Genomic DNA, 10,692 nt, shown 5'->3' on the forward strand with positions numbered 1-10,692 from the left:
TGAAATGATAGTATTTGCCATAATGAGTATGACTGGAGGCAAGGGAGAAACTGATGATGAGAAGGAATTTCTTAACCTATCTCCTTCTTTCTTGTCCTACCCCTCAAATTATATTGTTGTAGAGCAAGGCACTAAAAAGAAGTGGCCAATTTCAACTTGTTCTTTTTTATTTTTATTTTTGCTATGGCATAACCATGGGAAAACAGAAGACCTTGGGGAAAGTCTTAGGAAGTGTTTCTGATCTCTCTGTACTTGGGAGACATGTGGCTTTTTGGGGCTCTTCCTAATGGTTTTATTCCAAAAATATTGTATCCAAATAAAAATTTTGGAAATCAAACAATACTTTCTAATTACCTGACATTTATAGTTTTAGAGATGTTTTGATTTCATTTCTGATTGTTCTTTACTTGGTAGTGGCTGCTTCTATGCCTGTATTTTAGTTAACATACACTAGTTTTGTTAGGTTAAGACAATCATGTTACTATATTTAAAGGAATATTTCTGTACTTTGTATAATTTTGCTACATGTTTATTTTGAAAATTAAAATTAATGGAAATAGGCATTTTAAAAAGCAGAGCACATGTATAATCTGATATTTTTTCACAAGAAAACAAGCTCCTTTCTCTCTTTTTTTTAACCCTAATTTTTCATCTTAGTATTAATACTATGTATTGGTTCCAAGCCAGAAGAGAGGTAAAGACTAGGCAATGTGGGTTAAATGACTTGCTCAGGGTCACATAGCTAGGAAATGTCTGAAGTCAGATTTGAATCCAAAAGCTTGTGTCTCTAGGCCTGGCTCTCAATCCACTGAGATCCCTAGCTGAGCCCTGCTTTGTCTTTATGGTAGGGCTTCTTAACATTTTTTGTGTCTATCATAGAGCCTTTTGACAGTACAGTGAAGCCTATGAATCCCTTCTCAGAATGATGTTTAAGAATTCATAAAAATAAAATACGTAAAATTACAATGTAAAACACATAAAATTACCAAAATATTTTTAAGAAGTTTATTGACTTGAGGTTAAAAATCTCTGCTCTAAGGGATCTCTTCCCAGAGGCTAAAAGGTGTTGATTGAATTTTCACTTTTTATCTATATGACCTCAAACAATCAATTAAATTGCAGTTTTACTCCTACAGAATTAGAACTTAATTAATTTTTTTTAATTGTAAAACAGACTCCTGCTTCTAACCCAGCCCTTCCCTGATAGCTGTAACAAGTGACTTAATTGAAAAATCTGAGGGTGAGGGGAAAAAAATATCAAGTCTGAAGATGAAGGAGGAGACCTGTAATAAAGGCTCTTTTCAACCTGAGAGTTAAATAGACCTAGAGAAAAGAACACAAGTGCAAATGTTCATCCTCCAATGTTAAGGAATGTTCACAGTTCAAAGGAGGAGGCCTCAGGAAGAAGAATTGCCTTTGCCTTCATATGAGCGACTATTCAAAGATAATAATTTAGCACCTGACTATTTCAGCAAGTCAAGAGCCAGGTTAGCACCTTCTTTTGATGTCATTGAGAAGTCTGGGAACTTGTTCGAAGGTAACAGGATGTCATATGGCAGCTATCAATGTGTCAGTGTGATATGTGTTTATTGTTGCAGAAAAATATTAGTTTTTTCATTGTAAGTACTTGATCTAGCTATGTGAAGGGTGAAAATAAAAGAGGAAATGTGGTGCTGGGAAAGTCTCTTAATTTCTCTCAGCAAATGCATGAAGTATGACGAAGAGCCAAGCTTAACTAGAGATCCTGACACAAGGAGGTAATCTCACCTCAAAGGTATCCTCACTGAGATCTTATGGGATAAGACATATGAGTGGAAAACAGTGTCAGAAGAATACAGATCCATCAGAAGAAAAAGGGTGGATAAATGGGAGATGAAGAATATAAGCATATATCAAGAAGATGGACTCGTGTGGGAAAAGAAGTAGAGTGGTGAAACCATGGTGGAGAGTATTTCAGTGAAGATCAGTGGAAAGGGAAACAGAAATTATATTATCATTTAAGTATACCAGTGATTCCCAAAGTGGATGCTACCACCCCCTGGTGGGTGCTGCAGCAATCCAGGGAGGTGGTGATGGCCACAGGTGCATTTATCTTTCCTATTAATTGCTATTAAAATTTAAAAAAAAATTAATTTCCAGGGGGCTAAGTAATATTTCTTCTGGAAAGGGGGCAGTAGGCCAAAAAAGTTTAGGAACCACTGAAGTATACCTTCGTTGTTCAATCATTTCAGTAGTATCTGATTCTGTAACCAAATGTGGAGTTTTCTTGGCAAAGATATTGGAGTGCTTTGCCATTTCCTTCTCCATTTCATTTTATAGATGAGGAACCTGAGGCAAACAGAGGCAGGTGAATTGCCCAGGGTCACATAGCTTAGTAAGTGTTAGAGGCCAGATTTGAACTCAGGAAGATGAGGCCCAGAACCCTATCTACTAGACCACCTAGCTGCCCTGAAGTCATGCTATAGGCCAGTGATGACAAACCTTTTAGAGACAGAGTTCCAGTCCCTGCCCCTCGCCCTGTGCCGCACTCTCCAAACCTCACCCCAGACAGGGGAGGGAGGAAGAGCTCCCATTAACTCCTGGGCAGAGGGGTGGGAGAAGCGAGGAATGTCCTCAGGTGCATGGAAGGGGAAGAGAAAAGCTCTGCCCGGGGTCCTTCTGGCTTTCTAGAAATGAACTCTGGTGGGCGACCACAGATGAGCCCACAGAGAAGGCTCTGTGTGTCCATTTTGGCACATGTGCCATAGGTTCGCCATCATAGCTATATGCTAACTTTACCAAAAAAAAAAGAAAGTAAATGAAATATTTGGGAAGAGATTCCTGAGGCAAGCTGTAAGCATTTATTAAGTACTTAATAGTTCTCAGGCATACTATGCTGAGGGGCATTGCTTGGGGTTTTCTTTCTGCCCAAAGTTTAGCAAGCATTCATTTATTGATTTATCTTAATATTAATTTCATACTTCCAAATGTGGAGGACGCAATAAGGGAAAATGCCTATTATGTATGTGATGCTTACCAGCAAGGAAGAACTGATTACTGGTGTAGAGATGAGGAAAAGCACTGGAGGAAGGGCACCAAGGTGGCTCAGTGGATAGAAGCCCAGAGATGGGAGATTCTGGATTCAACTCTGACCTCAGAGATACCCCCTAGCTGTGTGATCCTGGACAAGTCATTTGCTCCCCATTTCCTAGCCCTCAAGGCAGAAGACTGCCTCGAAACCAAAATATTGATTCTAAGATGGAAGGTTAAGAGTTTTTTTTTTTTTTTTTAGTGCTATGGGGCAAGCCATCATTCTATTATAGAATTTGTAAAAAAAGAAGAAACCTGGATTTAAGCTCTTATGCAACTTAGAATTGGGACAAGTCATGTCTGGTGAAAGTGCTTTTGCATGGGTGACACTCTCATCCTCACCTGGAAAATGTATCTCCTGCTGGTCAAGCAATTAAACCTGTCTGGGTATACTCCTTCCTACTGGTTCAGTGGAATATGGTCAATGGGCATTGGGGAGGAGAGTGAGAATATTTCTCCTTCCTTTTGCAACCAATTCCCCAAAAGAAATTCTGTCTCAGGGAAAGGATCTTAGTTGAAATTCTTTCATCACTAATTTTGTTTAATTCTTGACTCAGCCGATGGATTGTACTCTATTTTCATACATAGATCCACAGGTATGTCTGAGTCTTTCAGCCAATCAGAAGTTTTTTCCTATGTGGTATCATTATATCTTCATCAAAATCTCTACAACATTCAATTTTGGCTAGTTGTTTTTGTTCATCCTTACTTTCAAAGAGGACCAGTGACTTCATGGTGTGATGTTTGACTTGTATGTGAATTGGTCTTAAGCGAGGCAGAGTTGTGCAGTCATCAGTCTCTCTGTTTCCTCCAGTCATTGAATTCCAGTGGCAAGACAAAAGTGAGGATGACTGGAGACAGCTTAGGACCCAACAGATGACCTTTATGTCTTCCATGGCTGAGCAAACTAAGTGCTCAGCAGAGCCTACTTCAGTCACCTTCATGGACCTTGGAGCAAACTGTTCTCATCTGAGCTATAAATGGGACTAATTTTTTAAAGGTAAATTGTCTCATTTGTATCATAAATGGGACTAATTTTTTTAGAGCAAAAAAAAAAAAAAAAAGCTCAGGAGATTGACTGGAGCAGACCATGGAAGATACTAAAGGCCAAGCTCTTTGCAATTTTTTCACATAAGTAATAAGGAAACTTTGAAGAGAGCATGGATAGGCTCAAAGAATGGACTCTTTCATTAGGGGAGGTTCAAAAGTCATACTTACCCCAGGGTATGCCAGTGGAAATGGAATACCTCATTCTAACTCTATGCATGTCTGTGGAAGTAGCTATGAGTTTCCCTTACATTGGGATAAAGTTTTAAAATCTTTATGAAAAGAATTGTACATAACTGGTGTTAACTGAGCTACTTATTTCAAAGAGATTTTAAAAGACCTTTTTGAAACAATAGTCTATCAAAGAAAATGACAAATGTCATATGAAAAATAGGCAAAATAAACTAGCAATTCTTGGGAATATCCATAGTACAATTCTGTGATTTACCCACTTATTCTATACTTTCTTGCTATCAACAGATTCCAAATCATTAATGTGGATGGGGCCAAGATGACAGACTCATGGCAGCTACCCAATAGAACTCTCCCAATGTTCCTCTCCAAACAACTTTAAAATAATGCCTCAAAAGAACTGTATGAAGAGAAACACAGAAGAAAAACAACTACTTGAACACATGGGCTGATGGGGATATTATTGGGTATGTAGATGCTAAATGATAACTCTAGTCCAACTATCAAAAATATGGAATTAGGTCTTGACCAATGATACATGTAAAACCCAGTGGAATTGTGCCTCGGCTAAAGGGGGTTATGGGGGCTTGGGGGAGAGGGAAAGAACATGAAACGTAACTAGGAGAAAATATCCAAAATAAAAATGTAAATAAATAAATAAACAAAATATTGCCTCAAATCAAATTTTGGAGCTTTAGGGCCAACCAAAAATAGGACAAGATATTTTTCTGTCCCAAGAAAACTTAAGAGATAGGCAGGAGAAATAACACAAGGTGGAGGTCTGTGGTATTACTTCTGTCTACCTCTTAAAGGAAGTAGGGGTCCTGGTCATAGTATCAAAGCAGAGAGGATCATTAGTGTGTGCAGCTGCTGGGAATCAGGGCATTTTCTTTGGCAGATAACAGAGTGAAGACCAGGAGAATGGTGAGCATTCCTCTCCCAAGATAACATTATCTGGGAAGTACCAAAAACTTGCAGAACTCTACAACTAGCTCTGAAAAAATCAGCATAAAAAGGCATGAAACTTGGGACAGTGCCTCCCCATTCCTAGGTGATCAGAGCCCAACATTAACATAAATTAAACAAAGTCAAGAAATTGGATGGAAAAATAAGCAAACAACAACAAAGGAATTTGACCATAAAAAAGTACTACAGTGGCAGGGAAAACTAAGACATAAAGTCAAAAGAAGACAACACTGTGAAAACAGCTACCAAAAAAAACCTTTAAAAATATTAATAAGACGCAAGCCTTAGAAAAATTTTTGTGGTGACAAAAAATTGGAAATTGAAGAAATGCTTATCAGTTGGGGAATGGATGAATAAATTATGGTATATGATTGTAATGCTACTTTTGTGTTATAAGAAATGACAATGGAAGTGGTTTCAGAGAAACATAGCAAGACCTGTATGAACTGATACAAGTGAAAGGAGAAGATTATTGTACACAGTAACAGCAATGTTGTAGTGATAATCAATTGTGAAAGACTTGGCTACTCTGATCAATACTGTAATCCAAGACAATTTCCAAGGATTCATAATAAAAAAAAATAGTATCTATATCCAGAGAGACAACTCATGATCTCTGAGCGAGATTTGAAATATAATTTTCCCATCTTATTTTTCTTGCTTTTATTGAAATATGGCTAATGTACAGATATTGTTTGCATGATTTTGCATATAATACATATGCATATATTATATTGCTTACCTTCTCAGTGGATAACCAAGGGGTAGGAGGAAAGTAGAGAATTTATAAATCAAAATTTAAAAAGAATGTTCAAATTAAATAAATACTAATTAAAAAATGTTTTTCAAGTGGCATTAAAAAGCCTTTCTGGTAATTTGTCTTCTGGTAAATTTAGTTTTAAAGCATTGGGTTGTCTGTATAGCAGATAGTTAACTTTTGTTAAAGCCTCATACAGAATATTCACTCGACTTAAACTAAGTAGACAAATGACAACACTGGTTAAAGCTCTGCCTTACTAAGACTCGTGTATACTTTTTTTTTCAGTAGAAGAAAAAAAGAGAGAAAGATTTGATCTATATAAATAAGGAGCATTAGTCTGGCTGAGGAATGAAGGAGAAGACATGAAATGACTTGTAAAAGGTTGTTCTACAGCTATCCTGTGGATTCCTTCATTAGGCTCTCCTGACCCTCAAGAACTGGACATCAATCTATTGGTCATGTTGGTAATGACTTTAGAAGAATACAGGGAGTGACAGTAAAAATTCACATGAACTTACATATGCATGAGAAAAGATTTGCCTTCACTTTCTGGGGTCACTGGGCAGTCAAAAGGGCTTTCTTCATTGTCAACTATGTTGGAAGTCTGTTTTCCAATACCAAATTTGAAAAGGTCTTTGAATAAATAATAGGAATAGAGATTTAGAGTTGAAGGAGAACTTAGTGGGCTTTGAGTTTAACTTCCTCATTTTGCAGGTTAGGAAACTGAGGCTTAGAGACATTGCCTATCTCTTCCATAATCATACAGCTATTAAGTATCAGAGACAAGATTTAAACCCAGATCTTCCTGAGATGAAGCCCAGTGTTCTAAATAGCCCTGCTAGATCCTAGGAGCCTTTATGTTGAGCAAATAGTGAGTTTCCTTACCTATCTAGGAGAAAGCAGTACTATTAAAATACAATTTGTTTTTTTCCACCAGTAATAACCCAAGGAAAAATATCCCTTAATTCATAGAGGCTCATTTTATTTTTAGAGTAGAGGAGGACAGAGTGAGGAAATCTGCTAAAAGCCTCATTTTCCTTTGGAATAAGCCACCACTGAATGATTATTGAGAACCTGTATGCCGTGTATTACAGCCAGTTCTTCTAAAAGAATTGTCATAGACAGAAGAGCCCTGATTACCACTGCCAGTGCTTGCATACCTAACTGTTTTCCAATAATGAATCTGGGAATCTTCTCAAAGCTGCACACCTGAGAGGAGGAGCCACATGGGATAGAGAATAAGTGCTAGTAAGGAACACCAGATCTGTAGGGAAATTGTCTGTGAGCTAACTGCCCACTAAATGCAAAAATCAAATATTTGTGTTGGAAATTCCCAGTAGTTTGTGAGGCACAAATAATCTATTTGCAAAACATTGCAATTGTAGGCAGCTCTCTCAGTAAGTGAGGCTATTGTTGAGTGAATTGCTGTGACCTACTTAGGCTATATATATATTGTACTTTATATGGTCTGTTTTCTTTCTGATCTCAGGATAGAGAGGAAATTTTGTGGATCTTCACTATCAAAAAATGGTGTGGCCTATCTTAAAAATCTATAGTACAATCTTAAATTTGCCCTCAAATCTCCACAGAAAAAAATGTTTTTGTTTTTATTTGTCCATCCTCAAGGAAAACAGCTGCTAAAATTTCGAAGAGACATCTAAAAATTAACTAAGCAATCTATAAGATTTTTCTTTCGTCTCCTATGTGTAAGGTATTACATCAAGAACTCTCAGTGTTACAAATAAGTATCAAATATGGTCTGAATTTGGTTTTTGTTAGTTTGGGTTTTTTGAGTCCTGTTGCCCTATCATTCAGGCCTGAAGTGCAGAAGCCACTTATAGGTCCAAACCCAGATCAGAAAACATGAGCTCAAGTGATCAAACAGCCTCTGCCCTCCTCAGCAGCAGAAATTGTAGTTTCTGTTCTTTACAGAGGAAAGAGAATAGGCAAGGCATGGAGGTGGCACTGCATGAAACATATGGAGGGAACAGTGAGCAGATGAGACTAGCTGGAGTAGAGGGTTTGGGGAACAAAACAGTGAGAGATTAGAGAATTTTTACCTGGCAGGGATGTCAGGGAGTTTTAAAAAAATTAAATTTTATTTTTTTCTAGATTACATGTTGCTACACTTTTAATAATCATTTTCTGTCATTTTGTTATCCATTTTCTCTCCCTCCATCCTACCACTCCCCCTTTCTAAGATAGCAGGTAATATGATATACATTGTACATGTGTTATACAATATATCTTCCCATGTTCATTATATTGTGAAAGAAGATATATTATTTATATTAGAAAAAATTCATAGAGGAAATAAAGTGAAGAATTGTATATTTAAATGTTCATTCAGACTTCATTGGTTCCTTCCATGGCAGTGGATAGCCTTCTTCCTAATTTGTCCCTTGGAGTGTCCTGGACTTTTGCATTGCTGATAATGGTTGAGTTCTTTATAGTTGATCATTGCATGTTATTGCTATTATTGTGTACAACATTTTCCTGGTTCTGCTCACTTCACTTTGCATCACTTTATGTACATATTTCCAGAATGATTTGTGATCATTTTTTCATTTCAAAAATATTGTATTTTCCCAATTACATGTAATAATAATTCCCAACATATGTTTTCTGAAATTATAAGATTCAAACTGTCTCCATCCCTCCCTTCTCTCCCCACTCTTGGAGATGGTAAGCAATTTGATCTGGCTTTTATGTGTATTATCATACAAAACATGCTTCCATATTGGTCACTGTTGTAAGAGAACACTCGTATAAAACCAAAACCCCCAAATAAAACTGTAAATAAATTAATGTGAAGGATGGTATGCTTTAATCCACATCTGATTTCAACAGTTTTTTTCCCTTGTCATAAGTCCTTCAAAATTGTCCCAGGTCATTGCATTACTGCGAGTAACTAAGTCTTTCACAGTTGATCATCATACAATATGGCTGTTACTATGTACAATGTCCTCCTGGTTCTGCTTATTTAACTCTGTTAACTACAAATCATGTAGATCCTTCCAACCTTTCTTGAAATCACCCTGCTTATTATTTCATAAAGCACCATAGTATTCCATCAAGAACATGTGCCACAGTTTGGTTAGCCTTTTCCCAATCAATGGACATTCCTCAATTTCCAATTCTGTACCTTCACAAAAATAGCTGCAATAAATATTTTTGTACACGTAGGTCTTTTCTCCTTTTTTATTATATCTTTGGCATATAGACCCAGTAGTGGCATTACAGGATGAAAGGGTATGCACAGTTTTATAGCCCTTTGGCCATAGTTCCAAATTTCCCTCCAGAATGGTTGGATCATTTCCACCTCGACCAACATTGTATTAATGTCACAATCTTTCTGAAGGAAAGTTGCTTTCCTTCATCCCCTTATTGATTTTTCCATTCCAGTATTTATTTTGAAGTGTGCTATAAGGAATTCCTTAACTTCATTTATCTTGTTAGAAGTAGAAGTTTCTAGGTTAAAGAAAGTTAAATAATATATCACTTGGGCTTTTTAAGAGCAGAAATCGATCAAGACCTATTTCCATATTATTGATAATTGTTCTAGGGTGGTCATGAAGAGTCTACATCCTAATCCTGTCCACATCAACCCATGTGTTCAAGCAGTTGTTTTCCTTCTGTGTTTCCACTCCTATAGTTCTTCCTCTGAATGTGGGTAGCTTTCTTTTCCATAAATCCCTCAGAATTGTCCTGGGTCATTCATTGCTACTAGTACAGAAGTTCATTACATTCGATTTTACCACAGTGTATCAGCCTCTGTGTATAATGTTCTCCTGGTTCAAGAGCAGAAATCTTCTAATTAGCCCTGGGTCACTTTAAGAGGCCACGCAAAAAAGAGAGAAAAAAAAAAAAGCATTTTGGAATGATTCTTTTCTAGCAGTCTCAGAGAACAGGAGTGGCTATTTGGGCTCTCTGTCAAGAGGTCTCTCTGACAGTGGCTGGTGGCAGGTGGAGTTGAGAAGAACAGATAGAAGGAAAAACTTACTACTTTTAGTTAAAAGTCTAGTTACTGCGGGGTTTTCCTTTTCATTACTCTGAGAGAGATAGGTCTGACCCTGAGGCCTATTCTCCACAGCACTTTGAGGGGAGCTGTGGAACTGTCTGTGTCTATGTGTGACAGGCTGTTTTCAACTGACAATTGATAAAAGAATTTCTTAAGGGGTTCATTATAATTTAAGATCATCATTTAGCATAGGTTTCTTAGATAGAAATTGTTATCTTTAATTAGTGAGCATAAGTTTAAGTTAGGCCTGCTCTGCAAATAAGAAGAGACTACAAAGAAAGCAGTTACTTTTTAAGGGGGTTATTTAGAGAATTTTAGAATAAGATTAAGAGATATCCTGTCCCATTCCTAACTCCTAGTTTCCTACCTCTTATTTCCTCTCCCTATGTCTTCCCAAAGAAGAAAATAAATAAAGGTTGTACTAAACTGCTCTGGCCTTCCATCCACCACCTGCAAATAGTTTAACCCTTGACAGCTTTAGTTTCTTATAACAGCTGGTCATTACCATTTGACTATGAATTTTCAATACCAACATTAGATCATTTATAGTTATAACAGCTTTAGCTTATCAAATACAAGCTTTAGCTTTTGACAATAACAAGTGTTAATTTAAGGTTGGTTAGAGTTCTCAGGACGG

This window comes from Gracilinanus agilis, chromosome 1 (assembly GCF_016433145.1).
Source record: "Gracilinanus agilis isolate LMUSP501 chromosome 1, AgileGrace, whole genome shotgun sequence".
NCBI classification, from domain to species: Eukaryota; Metazoa; Chordata; class Mammalia; order Didelphimorphia; family Didelphidae; genus Gracilinanus; species Gracilinanus agilis.